At 38.7% G+C, this 12,942-nt stretch overlaps 1 long non-coding RNA gene across 1 annotated transcript; it reads left to right on the top strand.

Moving 5' to 3' along the window:
• Positions 1 to 265: 265 nt before the first annotated feature.
• Positions 266 to 12,449, top strand: LOC124086233 (uncharacterized). Its single transcript, XR_006849743.2, has 3 exons — positions 266 to 358; positions 6,295 to 6,433; positions 8,145 to 12,449. It is a non-coding gene; the product is annotated as an uncharacterized LOC124086233 (long non-coding RNA).
• The last annotated feature ends 493 nt before the right edge of the window (positions 12,450 to 12,942 follow it).

Below are 12,942 nucleotides of genomic sequence, written 5' to 3'. Positions count from 1 at the left end.
GGGAAGGAATCTCTTTGGCCGAACTTTGGTGACTTCCCCTCTCTGCTATGGCGGGCCCCTGCCTCCTTGCTGGAGTGTCCGAAGGGAGGGGTGGAACTGGCTTGTCTCTGGTCTGACCCAATCTCTGGTTTTAGTTCCCAGTTCGCTATTTCATAAAGGCTTGGTTAGATTTCCTTCATGTCATCTCAGGGGGGGGAGCCGTTTGCCGGGTGGGCGGGGCCGTTCGCAGTGGGGGCGGGGCCGTTAGCAGAGCTGGGAGGGCACAGGCGGTCTGCCGGGCGGGGACCCTTCTCACTGTGCAGGGCCGCTGGGGGCCGCCTGCAGAGCCTGGGGCGCTGGCCGCAGGCCTGTTTGCCAGGTGGGCGGGGCCGTTTGCAGAGCCAGTCGGGCAGGGGGCTGTTAGCCGTGCGGGCGGGGCGTTAGCAGAGCCGGGAGGGCACAGGCCATCTGCCAGGCCAGGCGGGGGACCCTTCTCGCTGCGCGGGCCGCCGGGGACCGCCTGCAGAGCCGAGCCTGCGCTGGCCGGGGGCGGAGCCACCAACAGAGCCAGGAGGGCAGGGGGGCCGTTTGCCGGGTGGGCGGGGCCGTTAGCAGAGCCAGGAGGGCGCAGGCCGTTTGCCAGGCCAGGCGGGGACCCTTCTCGCTGCGCCGGCCGCCGGGGGCGCTTGTAGAACCCGGTAGGCAGCAGCCTCGTGGCTAAGAGCCGGGCGGGCGGGGTGGCCGATCACAGAGGGAGCGGGGCTGCCAGGAGAGCCAGGATGGCGGGGGCCCTTCTCGCTGCCCCGGGCCGCCGGGGGCCGCTTGTAGAGCCGGTTGGGCGGTGGCTGCGGGATTGGACCTCTGCGCCCACGTGGCCGGCCAAGATTCACTTGTCTGGGGCCAACTGTCACCTCTAATATAACTTACTAATTCCTGGCAGGTCTCCTTTCAGCGGAATTTTGCTAGAAGTTCCTCAGTAGGTAGAATGTAGCTGTTTTAATGGGTGTTTCTGATCCGGTTAATGTGGAGATACTGAAAGTGCTGCTTCCTTGCCGGCCGCCATGTTGGATCCCAAGAAATTACAAGTTTGAGTCTAATCACAGTTTAATACGCAAACTTCACTCAAAATATTAAATACTTTGTGTTCAAGTCTAGTCGGAAGAAATACTAGACTAGGAAAAGATTAATATAACGAAGTGCTGACCAGTTCAAGTGGTTAAAAAGGACAAAAATGGTTTCAAAGCAGACTGCATCTGTAGGTAGAAGCCACTACTTTTATGAAGGAGAGTATTCAGAGAGGGAGCTGAGCAAGTCCAAGAGCTGTGGCTCCCAAGGCCAAGATTCTGGTTTTGGATACATGTCTCTGGGCTGCTGAAAGCTTCATTGGCCTGACTTGGGGCAGCTTATCCACCATGAGCCACCCGTTGAAGTTAGTATACTGGAGCTGGTCCAAGAGAAGCTGACTGCCAGCATGCCCAAGAAACCTGTTGAAGAGTGAGTGCCACTGAGCATCCCAAACACAGAGGAAGCAAAGTACATTGCAGCCAGGAAGACAAGACCTTTTCTCTGCCATACCTTCCCACTTCTCTCCAGTGTCCTCTATTGACAAAGCCCAACACTGCACCACCTGGCAAGGGAGAACTGTTTAGTTGGTGTAGCTGAGATAATAAAGCAAAGCAGAGTGAATTTGGAGCTGAATATAAGACAATAACTTACACAGGCATTTTTCACTCACAACCCAATAGGGCACACACCCCCACTGAAAAACACTGAAATAGATACTGAGTTTTATTTATTTTGTTGTTGTTTTTTAAAATTCTGATTATCGTGTAATAATTGTACATATTAATGGTATACAGTGTAATATTTCAATACACGCATACAAGCCTGCATTGCATTTCCAATCCGCCTCTCTGTATAACTTCTTTCTGTTGGAGCCTCCAGCCCCTTTGTTCTAGATCTTCATAGAATATATAATTGGTTATAGTGAACTAGAGTCACTTAGAGTCCCACAGAACCCCAGGAAGTGTGTCGTCTCACATCTATCACCATGTTTCATCCTTTCATCCTCACACAGGGAGTTAGTATTGGTCTAGACACCACTCCATTTTTAGGAAAGCAAGGCAGAAGGTATTTTATTATCTATCATTGTTAGTTTAGCTACCAACCACAACAGAACTTGTCTCTTGTAAAGTCCAGTGGGCTTCCTGTAAGGTATTTTACATTCTGAAGTGAAGAATTATAGCATAAATGCTTCTTGGTTCTTTCAAGAAGTCAACGCTTTAAAAACACTTGGCAACTTACTACATGTCATCTTATTTCAGATAAGAGAATGATCACCTTGCATTGAGTTTACATGTCCATAACACATTTGAAAAGGACATGAGCAAGATCTCATTTGCATGGGAATAATCCTATGCCCGACTTTTGAGATTCCAGTTTTAACCACATAGTTTCTAAAGTCTCACCATGATGAACTAGAACCAACTACTATTCTCTTTTGCTGGAACTCAGTTTCTTCTGTTAAAAGTAAGGAGTATTTCCTTTTGTTTATCCCAAACTTCCTCATAATTTTCTAATTTTGGAGCATCAATGATCAGAGTTTGCCAATATGATTTGGAACAAAGAATTTCATTGGCAATCGTTCTGCTCACTTTTTCAAACTGTATGATCCCATCATTTACAGTTAAAAAATGGGGATACACCTGACTTTTAAGATCCAACCTTATTTTGTATCCTAGACTCATACCCTACATTTCACTTCTTAAATTAATAAAAATATTCTATGGTTTAATTTCTATTGGTTTCTTTGCAAATTCTCACAGTAAAATGCTCCCACACCATCACTTCTCCTCTTGAAAGGCTATTTGAACCTCCTCATCCATCCCAGAGCCCATATTATTTAGGAAGCATTTCAAGAACTTTTCAATTGGGCTTTTTTTTTAATCCTTCTTGATATTGGGGATTGAACCCAAGGATGCTTAACTACTGAGCACATACCCATCCCTTTTTATTTTGAGACAGTGTGTTACTACTAAGTGGTTTATAGCCTTGCTAAGTTGCTAAGACTGGCTTTGAACCTGTGATCCTCCCGTCTCAGCCTTCAGAGATGCTAGAATCACAAGTGTGCTCCACTGTGCCCATCTTGGGCCATGTCTTTGGTATTCTATCACAATGCTTTCAAGATTCTCATAGTACTAATCATTCAGTTGTGGGTGGATGGGAATTATCTAATTAAATATCTTCCCATGAGCATGAAAACAGCAGCAATACAATACTAATATTTCCATCTATACAATTTGATATCAAAATGAACCAAATCACACCCCTCCCCTACTTCTTACAACTTGGTTATTCCTATATTTTGCACTTCATAAAGCTTTAAGCTTTATGAAGCATTATTTGTGATTATATATGTCCTAAAACTGTCAATGTTTGATCAGATGTTATCCAATCTGGATGTCAAATAATTTATTTTCAGATGGATTATAGCATCCTTGGCTAAAGTCTCTGCATTTCTGGATCGAAGTGTTACTAGCACTATAATATCCAAGTGTCATTTCTGGTCTGGAAATGCTTCACTTCAGTCACAAATGAGTATTTTCAAAGGCGATTAACTGTGTCACCTTAATAGATGAGGCCTCTCTTCCTGCCTGCCTTCACAGGGCTGCTCACCTAGAAGAAATGTTGCTTTATAAAGAAATGAAAAGGTAAAGGGGACAATCTGGTAGAGAAATGAATGAAGCAGACCATTAGCCTACTCAGTGTTCAAAGCATGGGTTTTGAGATGAGGATCAGCAATTTGGCATTTATGATATTTAACGACCTAAAAATTGAATTAGAACCAAATGCTTTTTCCTTAGTGACTCGGCAATTTCTCAAGTGACAAAATGGAAAAACAAAACCCAAAGCCACTTGAAAAATCTCCCCGTGCTGAATACTAACCAGAATGGTTATTCTATACAGTATTTCTATTAATCAAATGTACCATGAAGTTTAAGATACATGTGATATCATTAAGTAGAACATGTTTTTCCTCGTCATAAAATTTATTAGAAGTAATAGAAGTATGATAAGACAGAAGACCAGAACAATTTAATATCAAAGCATTCACAAGAAAGGTATCAGATGATTTTTATGGGGAACTCTCAATTTGGGATACACTTTCAGAGCTCTCATGCCTTAAGGCAAAGGAACCAGGCATGTTTACCCTCAGATTGGCCAATCAGTCAACATGGAGTGTCCCTAGGGAATGGAGACAGATGCTGGTAAAGATGACTCTTTTTGTCTGAGTACAAATGCCCAGGAAAATTTCAACTGTCAGTTGACAACACCCCAGGTAGTTGGGAGAATGTGCGCTTCATATCTGAAGCGTAATCTGAGCATACATCACAGCAACTATTAGACTTTCTTGTACTGTTCTTCATGTCTTTTCTGATGACCTTTAGTGTTGTACAGATACCTTAAAAAAATCAGAGTCCATTTGCAATTCCAATATTTCTGCTCTTGGACAAATCACCTAACATCTGTAGTCATTGATATTTCTATGTTGTAATATGGAAATATTAATATCTTCCCTAATTTATTTCTCAATATATTGATGAAGAGAAAGTAAAATACATGGAACAAAGATTTAAAAACTGTAAGATGATCTAAAAAAAATGACTCATATAAATTCCTACTCTTGCTCAAGTCTGAATTCACGCCTGTACCTAATGTTCATGCTACATAGCATTGAAAGTTGCTATTTCCATGAAATTTGATAAATAATATTTTCCTTGAAAAGGAAGAATGTAATATCAGATGAGAAGTCATGTTTTCACCTGCTAATGAGTGTCAGCATGTATTTTACTTCTAATGTATCAGACACAAAAACAAGTGGAAGATATATAATAAAGGACATAACCCATTAAAATATTTTTGCTGGCAATCAACCAACAGATAACAGCTTCCATCTTATCCTTGGGAAACCCCTAAAAACCACCCTCTAGGAAATTACCAGCCAAGGTACTCTGAGACATAGAACAAGTAAGAAAAATAGAACTCTTTTTCCTTGACTTAGAGGTAAAATAAAACAAATGACTTCTTCCTATTGTCTCCAGATAAGAGAAAGAAAGAAAGTGTATAGAGGAAGAGAGGGAGGGAAGGTGAGGAAGGAAGGAGAGGGTTATCAAGTTACACAAAGATGTCAGAGATGACTCAGAACTCAGATCACCCACAAAACTTGGGTAGAATGTCAGCAAAGCAGATGGAATGACTTCTAAAATATATTCAGATAGCTCAGCCATTTATTTAATCTGTTTTAATGATATAAATACTTTTTTTTAAGTCTTAGGCTCTTAGATTTTTATTGGTTTAAGAAATCAAGTTATATCATTTTAAAATCTGCTTCCAGGAGGAACTATTTAATAAATACTCTCAAGACTGACTGGATTTAAAATTTCAGTGAGGAATGAATGTGTTGATGCTGTTTATAGTAATCTCTGAGTAGTCTGCTTTAAGACTGGCTGTACCTTGGGCATGGCGGTGCACACCTGTAATACCAGTGGCCCTGAAGGACTGCCAATCCAAAGCAGCCTCAGCAACAGCAAGGCACTAAGCAACTCAGTGAGACCCTGTCTCTACATAAATTACCAAATACGGTTGGGGATATGGCTCAGTGGTTGAGTGCCCTTGAGTTCAATCTCCGGTACCCACCCCTCCAAAAAAAAAAAAGACTGGCTGTTCCAATGAAGTAAGCTTTTGTTGACATATCAGCTAGCCATCTTTTGACAGTTAGGGGGAACTAGCCTGAGGAATATAGTGATTTCTACAGCATGGCAGGGCAGGATGATGGAAAAACATACTTTAATTCCAACACCAAACTTTTTACTATGAGATGTGATTTTTTTTCTTTTATTTTTAATTTGTTATTTTGTGGTCCATTATTTCACCTGAATACATACACAAAGGTAAAGGAATGAATTTAGGATCAATTTGTAATGATATTTAAGCAGAAATTGCATTGAACATAATACATCAAAAACAAAACAAACTTGTGCTAGAGATTTTACTGTATTAATTCTGTTTTGTTGTTGTTGTTGTTTGTACTAATCACAGTCTCTCCCCATAGATAAAATAACTGCCATATGTTTCCCTGTATGATTTTGAGACAGATAAATTATGGCAAATGCTAAAATCTGAATGACTGTGTCCCCCTTAAATTTACATGTTCAAGACCTAATCACTAATGTGAACGCGTTAGAAGACAAGACCTTTGGCGTATGATTAGATCATAAGGGTAGAACCTCATGAAGGGGACGACTGTTCTTATAGGGAGCTTCCTGGTCAGTGCACTGTGCACAGATGCGGCAAGAAGACACCACCACTGAGCCAGAAAACTAACCCTCACCAGACACTGAACCTACCGGAAGCACCTTGATCTCAGAATTCCTGACCTTAGTAGCCTTGAGAAGTAAGTATATGTTGTGTATAAGATACCCAGTTTATAGTATTTTCTTAGCCTATTTGCACGGTTATAAGACTTTAAATGTATGTGGGGGAAAAATCCCTGAAAATTACCAAAGATGTGACAATCTATTCTATTTAAAATATAATATTCTGGGCTGGGGCTGTGGCTCTGCAGTAGCATACTTGCCTGGCATGTGTGAGGCACTGGGTTCGATTCTCAGCACCACGTATAAATAAATAAAATAAAGGTCTATCAACAACTAATATATATATATATATATATATTTTTTTTACAAAACGTAATATTCTAAGAGTTTATACTGAAAATTGAACAATAGGGTGCCAACACAATGACATCCACGTGTGAAGAAAGAGTGTTTAATGACATGGTGATTTTACATAATAAATGAACTAAAGCTTTTGTGCCATATTGACAGCCGTGGGCACTTCATACATTCTAATATGATTGGTTCTTATAATTTTGATTGGAAAAATTGAACACAACAGGCAAGTAAACAAAGTATTTCCAGAACAATGCAGTCATTACAAATCACCTTCAGGACATCAGGGAATTAAAAACCTTTCATTTATAAAATCACATTTTCCTGGTAACTTTGATAGGTTGTGTTTTGATTTTTCATTAGGAAAAATGACAACGAATGATTAGCTCTTGCAATGGGCTGGTGTAAATGGAATGGATTTGTCTCAAGAGAATGTTTGTCAGGTTTTAAAGATAAATTACCAAGCCTATCCAAGGAATCACCTTTGTCAGAAATGATAAAATATAACAATGAGTAATCAATATCAGGATTCCATTAACTTCATTCAAATTATTGACCATGTGACTTAAAAGTTGACCCCACCTTTGGGGAAATAATAAGCTGACATAATACATACTTTTACTATGTATATTTTTTTTCTTTTTCCAATGACTTAGAATGTCAGTGGTGAAAACTTCAGCATAAACCTTAATTACTTACCAAGCCATATTTGATCTTATTATAGCCAAGGCTTAGGAAGGATAAAAGCCACCATTTATTGATACCTATTGTGTAGAAAGGACTTGACACCCATGATTGAATTTAATCCTTGAAACAGCCTGTGATATTGGAGCCATTATCCTAGTCTTACAGATGAAGACAATCAGGTTAAATAACTAATTCAAGATCACACAGCCAGGAGCCCAGAAAAAGACACAAGCCCATATCTAAATGACTTCAAAATCCATGGTCCTCTCCATTACTCTATGTAGGCTTTAAAGTCAGGAGTCCTGGATTTTCAAGCATAGTGAAAATGCAGATGCTTGAATCAGACAGATGTAGGTTTACATGCACTCTGTGCCACTTGGTGCTGACTTTTATGCTTTTCACCATGTTTGTGAGATTGAAATACAATTATAGAGAGTTTGAACCTTGTTAGCTGATATTTAAGATATAAAAGCTAGAACTATCCTGAGGGACCCAAATGTTTGATTCCTTCTTATTTTAGTAACAAATTATCTAGAACATGTTAGCAAACCCCATGGCCAAATCAGATTACCTATGAGAAACATTTTATCCAGATATTGATTTTAGAGATATCATTTTATACAGGATGTCAAACTGAATGACTTATTTTCCTCACATTTGTGATTTTTTACTTCAGTCTTTTCGGGAATTCAGTTTGGGTTAATAAGCAAGATTTAACCTACCATGCTACTTTTGCATTTCATTCAGGTCTTATGCTTGGTGGAGACTCAGGGTCCCTGAGAACCGACATGGAAAGAACAGAGATTCAAAACTTACTCTCTTCACCTGAATTGATCAACAACAGCAACAACATCAACCACCATATTAGATAGCATTTATTGTGACCTCAGGATGGGTCACACACTGTGCTCAGCATTTTGCTACATTGGCTTCTTAAGAATAGGGACAAAATTTATACCACTTATAATTTGTAGCACTTTACTCTGAAAATAGTGAGCTTATGTAGCCAAAGCAGAGATTAAACAAAGCCCATTCTTCCTCAGTGGCTAAACTCAACCGCTACATAATTTGGGAGAAATTATAAGCAGCATATCAAATATTATTTAGATTTGGATCTTGCTAAGATTTATCTTTCCTATTGTGATCTTATCCTATTTGGTGCTCACAAATACCCTGTCAAGTAGGGATGACTATCCACATCTGGCAGATGAGGAGTCTGAGATTCCCAGATCTAAACGTCATTCACATAATATATCTGTCACCTACCTGGCAATGGAAAGATACTCAGAAGTGAAAATTCTCCCTTACAAACAAATCTATTTCTTCCTTCCACCTCCCTCCTGAAAAAGAAAATGCACACACTCTACAAGAAACATTGTTTGGTACACACTTTTATAAAGCTATACATTGTAATTATGAAAGGGAGATTGTCATCAACTTGAATCATACTAAAAATGCTCATCTTTTTTTAAACGGAAAAAGAGGAATAAATACTCATTAACACTGAAGGCCTTAGAACTTAAATTCTACTTTGAGATAGAAAATTGGTATGAAAAAAAGTCTGCATTAGTTGTCCCCATGTACTCTTCCCGCCCTGCTTCATTAAAAATAATTTATACAAGTAATCATCTTCAAAGCCAAAAGTGATTTTAGAGGAAACTTCAATCACTTACCCTTTAGATTTTAAAAAGCATCAAGCCTTACCAAACATGTAGCTAAGTGTTAACTCTCCTCTTTGACGGTACATACACTGCTTTTTGACCTCCTGGAAGGTCTGCAGAGGACTGAGGGGCCAGGATGGAGGCATGAAAAGTGATTTTGCTTTTCATATTGACCTGAAGGCATTTTGTGTGTGTATACAGATGTTTGCACACATGTATGTGTATGCATGTATACACATGTAGAGAGGTGTATAAATAGAAAGATGTTGGATCACAGCAAAACACTGAAAAACTAGCTCCTTTCATGCAATCCTTCCTTCTGGGCTGATATAACTTCTTTCAAGATGTTACTATACTTGTTCAGTTTAAAACAACTGAATATTTCTTTAGAACTTCACAAATGTACTGACCATTCCTCGGTTAACATCAACATTAGTGTTTTTTACCCAATTAAGTCCAATGTGCCAGTATTTTCTCCAGGAAAACTTGAGGACAATTATGACCATTGCTAACCACAAGAGAAAAAGCTGTATCAACTAGAATAACCTAATCTTCATAATATTTAGCACATACCTTTTTGCATGGGCCAGAAACCACCCTGAAGGCCTTATATCCACCCATTATAAGATTGAGAGGTCAGTAATATTATTATTAATAACTTTGTTATGATGATATTTATACATGAAATCTAAAAAGTCAATTTGGTGGTAACAACCATTCTACTCTCTGCTTCCCAACTGGAGGGCATGTCTAGTGGTTGAGAGATGCCAACAGACGGGGGTGCACATAAGCACGGGACATGAGGAACAGCCTGAGCATGGGTGGACAATGTGTCTCCACTAAAGGAAAGAATAATCTCTTTAATATGAAAGGAAGACCAATGGTTTATTGATTTATTTACTGCCTCCTCCTTTTTTCTCTCTTTGTACATAGTGAAGTTGTTTTGGTAGAAGTTGCTTAGTAGAATTTTTTTTGGGGGGGGGGCAGGGGTTCTGGTGACTAAACTCAGAAGCATGCTATCAGTGAGAAGCATCCTCAGCCCTTTTTATTTTTATTTAGTTTATTCGTTTATTTTTTGAGACAGGGTCTAAGTTGCAGACCTCACTAAGTTCCTGAGGCTGACCTTGAACTTGTCATGCTTCTGCTTCCCAAGTTGCTGGGATAAGAGCCATGTGCCACAATGCCAGGCTGAAACTTGTAGAACGTAAGACTTAGGTGGAACTTGAGAACCTTAATCCTGCCTTATGCCTCTCACAAATATCAGTAAGTCAATAAATAATTATGTACTTCTGGTCAATGAGTGTATGAAATGGAGGTGGTCAGCCATGGCCTTAGGATCAAACAGATCCAGACCAAATTCTAATGCTGCCACATTTTGCCTGTGAACTTAGGTAAATGCCATACTAAGTATCTTTTTCACCATAGTTCTCTTACCTGTGAAATTGAGGTAATAGTATGGCACACCTCAGGAGGAGGATAGAATTAAATGCAACAATGTATGTGGAGTGCTTAGCATTTTACAATAAATATTAGTTGTCTATTTTAGTAATTAAGTTGTTTAAAATAGATTGCTCCTAGTAAGTTACTGTTCAGAAAAAAATATTTCTTCACCTAATATGACCTTGAATGCCCCTGGATGAAAATATTTAGAAAACTCAATGAAGGACAGTCACACTTACAGTGGATCATGGAACTTAAGTAGCCAGAGTGAGTTTAAGCATGATGTGGTCACAGCTGTGCTTTATTTACCTTATTTACTTAGGGAATTCTCTGGGATGCACTCCTGTTTTGTCAGCTGAGTGTTCATAGAGGCTGCCCTCATGACCAAGTGGCTGTTAGTCCTCAGCCGACCCTCTTTGCATGTGCCCATCCCATGTAGAAAAAGGCTACAGAAACCCTAAATTTCATGTTTGTGTCCCACAGTGTCCAAAACGAGATCACCATCTAAGATTCGAAGATTGACTTTCCTTGTGATTAAACCACAACCCAACTAAAACCAACCAATATGCCCAGGGTAAACCATGGAAGTAGCAGTTGGCTTAGGCCAAGATTAACTGAATAAAAATAGTTGAACAGGTGGAGTATGATTGACCCACTTGCTCCTATGAGGGGCCTTGCCTTAGAAATGGAGGTAAGTTTTTAAGAACTTTGAATTCTCTGTTTAGAGACAAGATAGAGAGGGAGAGACACAAACAGAGGACTTTGTGAATTCAGGTATATGAATGAAGCATTGGGAGGAAAATATTCCTCAAGTAGATTTTCATATTTCTATGTTAATTTAACATTTTCCAGACATACACATTGAGTTCTCACCTTTATAGACACAGTATGCACTTTCAGCTTGATATCAAGCATTCCAGCCAAACTAATCCCTGTACTCAAGCACAACCATTAATGAGCTGCAAGATTTTCAATAAGTCACATCTGTTCCCTGGGCATCAAAGTTGTCCAGTTAAAAAAAAAAAAAAAGAAAAGAAAAGGCTTGGGGCTGGGGCTAGGACTCAGGGGTAGCACACCTGCCTAGCTTGTATGAGGCACTGAGTTTGTTTCTCAGCACCACATATAAATAAATAAATAAGTAAAAAGGTCTATCAACAACTAAAAAAATAAAAATTGAAGTTAAAAAAAAAAAAAAGGAGTCTGAGGGAGATGAACTCAAAATTCCCATTAGTTCCATGGGTCTCCAAGAACACAATGCATTTCCTTTATAAATGGGGAAGATATCTGTTAAGCAATCTCCCAACTTCTGTTCTGAAAATTACACAAAATAACCCAAGCTCCTTTTATCTTTCATCACTAGGACTATTTTCTATCCCTTTAATCTTTTTGTTGATATTCTATGGACCTTCTTCAGTTTCTCCACATTCCATTCTTTATATGAAATTTCTATCAAAAAAAGTCAGAGATATCAATAATGTTTCCTAAGTAAGAAGTGATCCATTTCTCCATTCAAAAAAGGTCATTGTGAATTTTGCCTTTGTGTTTAGGAATATTATTTTTATTTAAAATTCCCATCTTAGATGATTTTGCACGGAGTTTAAAATACACTGTTTTGTTTTCAATTTAAGGTCATTTTTATTTGTTGTAAACTTTAAATTCAATAAAATATACAATGCTCATTATCCACTCACTAAATTAACCTGTGTAACTCAAATTGTTAACAAAAACCCAGAAACTTCACATCATTCCAGAATGTCCTCATGTTCCTTCCAAGTCAATCATTACTCCTGTGATCCAAAAGAACAATTATTCTAATTTTTCCCAACATAGATTAAATTTGCCAGTTGTAGAATTTCATCTAAATAAAATTAAGCAATATGTGCTTGTTTATATGGAAAGGCTACCTTTGTCCGAATTCAATTGAATGTTTGTGTCCTGAAACTTATGCATTGACTACTCAGTTCTACAGTTTTATATGCTTATTATTTAGCCAATAAAATACTGTATTTCTGAAGTCTTAAAGTCAGTTAGTTGACCTTCCGGCTTCCATGTTGTTTTCAGGTATGTTTTGGGTCTGAGTCCCTTTTTGCCTTGACATATAAACTGTAAAATGTGCAGGTTGATGACAAAGAACAAATTCTGGTTAGGATTGCTTTGAATGTACAGATACATTTTCAAAGAACTAACATTTTATCAGTGTTTATCCTGAGATTTAACCTTTCATTATTTAAAAACAAAACATAAACTAAAGGCTTGTAGTTTCTCTCCTGGCTTTTTTGCATAAAGAAGAAAGCCAAGATTTAAAATAGAAGTACTAGCTTTTGGAAGAGAGGAAAAAAAATAAATTAAGAAGGCTTTAGGAATTTTCAACTAAGAAATAAGGATGTGAAATTAAAAAAAAATAATTATCTCAATAAATTCACAGTAATTTTCAAGACGTAGCT

This window comes from Marmota monax, unplaced genomic scaffold (genome assembly GCF_021218885.2).
Source record: "Marmota monax isolate L192 unplaced genomic scaffold, Marmota_monax_Labrador192_F-V1.1 WCK01_AAM20220418_F8-fsc00024, whole genome shotgun sequence".
Classification (NCBI taxonomy): Eukaryota; Metazoa; Chordata; class Mammalia; order Rodentia; family Sciuridae; genus Marmota; species Marmota monax.
The sequence above is the reverse complement of the archived record's forward strand: the minus strand, read 5'-3'. Positions and strand labels throughout refer to the sequence as shown.